The sequence below is a fragment of the Lactuca saligna genome, chromosome 3 (genome assembly GCF_052625555.1).
Source record: "Lactuca saligna cultivar CGN05327 chromosome 3, ASM5262555v1, whole genome shotgun sequence".
Classification (NCBI taxonomy): domain Eukaryota; kingdom Viridiplantae; phylum Streptophyta; class Magnoliopsida; order Asterales; family Asteraceae; genus Lactuca; species Lactuca saligna.
Window position 1 is genome coordinate 182,822,978 of NC_136419.1, and position 4,296 is coordinate 182,827,273.

Sequence of the window (4,296 nt, forward strand, 5' to 3'; positions counted from 1 at the left end):
TGTGGGGGCTTGTATGAAACTCGGTTTAGTGGTTGTAGGGTGATATATGTCGATGCATTGCGTATTGTTTTGGAATTTGACATGTTTGCGAATTGAAACTACGCCGTACGGAAACTATTCACAATATTGAGTTAATCTTCATATGTAAATTATTCATTAAAATGAAATTAATAGTAACAACCACATGGCACGGGTATCCCATTATTTGCTTATATCTTGTACTCTAAACCCAAGAACCTAAATAATAAACCATAGATTGTAACCTAAACCATAAATAGAAATACCAAATCTTAAACCCAAATTACTATGTTTTTTTTCTAAATTTTCAAATTTTATAGTTACAAGTATTTATTTTCTTAGGATATATGATTTTTTTTTATTTTTCTTAAAATAAGTTCTAATACAATTAATATTTTCCATCTAAGCATCAATTAGTCATTTGACCTCGATCGACCGCTTAGACCGGTTCTCCACCTATGCTAAAATGTATTGTTTTACCGTTTGCTGTAAATTTCACAATTTAGAATTTTGTGTCAACATTACCAACTTTACTACTATGGTCCTACAAGTATTGATCACTTGATAATTTTGGAGACACAAATACGCTCATCCAATTGTTATCAATTGAAAATTTTGAAATTCATTATATATAAAAAACAAAACCAAAAAAATTGTCAAATAACATCATTTTCATTGGTCGTTAACCTCAAACATGGTCAAATAACATCATTTGCAATCGGTTTGAAAAATCGGTTTTCAAACCCATTAAAAATCAATTTTTGTATAATTAATAAATATTGTTTTCATTAATTATTTCTTCAGTTTATTGTTTATACAAAGCTTGAGAGGTTTCCGAAGGCCAATTTTCACCCCTTGGACTATCTCGGATGCCTGGAAAATCATTTTCTAGATATAAGAGTTGAAAAATACCTTTCTGAACCCCTAAACGGTCCCAGATGACCGAAAAATATTTACCTTAACTTATGGTGTAGCCATGAGTTTTACTTATTTACCCACCCTATTGTACGAATATGAACATAGCTAGAAACTATCCATTGAAATGAACTATCCAACACAAAATAGTCCGTCAAAAGGACGCAAGGAACTAGCTCGCTCCTAAAACAAACTAATCGCCTCTACAAACTAATTTATGAAAAAATTATTCACACATGTCGTCGTTTGACGCGGGTAAATGGATAATGTGTTTATATATATATATATATATATATATATATATATATATATATATATATATATATATATATATATATATATATACACACACACACACACACACACACATATATATATATATATATATATATATTGTAACATTCGGTTTCGAATCGCTTCATTATTTGGGTTCGTGACCCGATCATCAGTTATCATACGGCTTAGGGCCTTGGGGAAAATATGATTTTGCCCTTTTTGGATGTGGGTGTATAGTCTAAGTGATCTGAGTGTTTTTTTGTGTTTCGGAGCCCAAGGGTATAATCATAATTTGATAACTCGATCATTTAAGAATCTTGGGTTTTTGTTCAGGAAGTTCTTAGGCGAAGGTGAGTTGATAGAAGTGTAGGGCTTCTCGTCATCTTTTCGTAGATATAGAGTTCGTTGGAAATGGTCTTAGCATGAAGGAGTTATGGCCAAACGGAGTTTTAAGTTTTTGGGGCTTGGTGGAGTACGCGGGGCGTACTCACCAGTTATGCGAGCGTAGTGCCTGACCAGATCGCGATTGTGCCTTAAGTATGATGGGTGTACTAATGGGTACACAGGGTGTACTTCCTTCAGCTAAAAACCCACATTTTTAGGGTTTTGCCCCTATTTAAGCATCTTATCTTCTTAAGTCTTGACCCTTATCAGCCTCCAAGCCTCATAAACCCTAATATTCAACCCTTAGCTATCATCTTTGAGTTCTCAAGCTTTTGTGTGTGATTTTGGAGTGTTCTTGAGCATTTCAAGAGGTTGAAAATTGTTGAAGGATCATCTTTTGAATTGGGGAGTGTAGATCCAGAAGTTTCTCATCCTTTGCCATCTATTGAAGGTAAAAAGCTCTCAACTTGGCATCTCTTTGGTTACATCTTGTTTGGGGTGATTTTTTGGTCCCTTTAGTTTGTATTTATAAGTTTAAGCTTTCCCCAAGAGTTAGACACTAGATCTAGACGGTTTAGGTGTCCCAAATGCATAAAAAATGTGATCTTGATAATTGATATCGACTTATGCATGTGGTTTAGCCTATTTAAAGAATTTGGAAAGTAAATTTAGATTTGGGACCCATTAAGCCATGCAAAAGATCAAAGTTAACAACTTTATGGATTAAGACCTATTTTGGATCTAGATCCAAGCATTGGACATCTTGGCTTCAGTGATTAAGTCATTTTCTAGGTTGGTTGTGGGCAGGATCAGTACGTGGGGCATACCTCCTCCTACGGGGGGCGTATTGAGTTTCTTGGGCGTATGCTTAGCATACCCACTAAGTACGGAGGTCGTACTCAGTCAGATGAGATTTTGCATTTAGGCTTCAATTTTGGGCTTCCTTTTTGGTGTGGGTGTTTGAGTTATTAGTGGGCCATCTGAGTACAAGTGTTTTGGACTAGGAAATTGGTTGGCCTTTAGGGTAAGGACCATGGAAGGGGTTTGGGCCCAATTTGGAAAACTGGGCCATATTTGGGCCTTGGTTGATTATTTGGATTTTGGGCCTTAGTCTTGGACCAAGTTAGGTTAGGGGTAAAATGGGCTTTTTACCCCGAGTATGGATTTATAGTTATGGAATGGAACCCAAATGTTGATTGGGTGTTGTTTTGATATTGGTAGTTTGGGGAGCTGTTAGCCAACAACCAGGGATCGTCTGTGTGGTTCGGCAGTGCGAGGTGAGTTTTCTTCACAGTATTTACGGGTCAAAGGCAACAAGGATGGCCTATCTTTTTGACATCATGTTATCCTATGATATGTTGAGTATGGATTAGTTATGCATGATTATGCTAGTTATCGATATGCTTGTCTGGTAGATCTTTAGGACTATGATTTTGTTTGTATGATTATCGGTATATGTATGGGTATTGTGTTAGGTTGAGGTTGTACTACTTTGTGTTGTAGCCAACAAACCTTGGAGCATTCCATATATAAGCTGAGGGCCAGGTATATGTCGTTCAGTTAAACTCCTCCTTCTCCTCTATCATTTCTCTCTATTGGACATTCTCTCTTGAAATGCCCCATTTCACCACAAGCATGGAATACTTGAATTATACTAGCATCGGTACTTGAAGTGATATGTTGAGTCGGAGTCCTACGGAAGCGAGCTTCTTCACCGTTTTTACTCTTTGGACAATCTCTTTTGAAATGTCCAAATTCACTACACCTATAACATACCTGACTTAAGCCAACGTCGAGGACTTGGATGGTTAGTTGTGCTGGTATTTTGCAGAAACGAGTGGTGTGTCCTTCTCCGTTGCAGTTCTTACAATGTAATTTGCGGCATTTTACTAAGTGGTGGAAATTGCATTTCTTGCAATCTGGTAGGTTTCCAACATACTGTCGTACTGGCACTGGTACTGGAGTGGCAGATGTTGTGGCTGTATGGGTTGCCATAGGTTGTTGTATCTTGGCAAGTTTTTGAGATAACTTGCGCTCCTTTTTGTTCCAGAATTTTCGTTTATTATCCTTAGGTTTGTGAGCTGGCATATCATCATGGCTAGGCCCTTGTCAGTTTCCTTGTTTGTTACTATAGTTTGAATTGTTGAAACTGTTTCCATTCTCATTTGGGTTGTTGGCATTGAATTGCGCCATGACAGCTGTCACGGCGGCCATGACCGCAGCCTGAAATGTAGCGGAGTCTATCTGCAAAATTGGTGTCTCGCCAATTGGTTGGTTACCTCCTTGTGAATACATGGTTCTATGGCATGATGAGAAACGATCTTGTGAGTAACGGTGGTTATTGATAGTTGCATCTCACTAATTTATATATACTTATAAATTCCAGGCCTTGATGGACTATCCTGAATGTTTCTGACAACATTCCTGAAGTGTATTCTATGGAAGTGGGTATTGCACGAGTGTTATTTAAGCTATGTTGTACTGGTTTCCGAGAGTATCATGACCAGACTTCTATAGTGTTCTGATAACCATCCATAAGGAAGTCTATATGAAATAAACTTTTGGATTTGAAGTGACCATTCTTGGATAAATTTCTGATGAGACGTTTGTGAGGCGGCATTTTTTAGTTTTAAATTTCAAAGATGAAATAGTGATGAGGCTTTGATAAAGTTAATCAGTTTGCACACTACTGAACTAGAATAA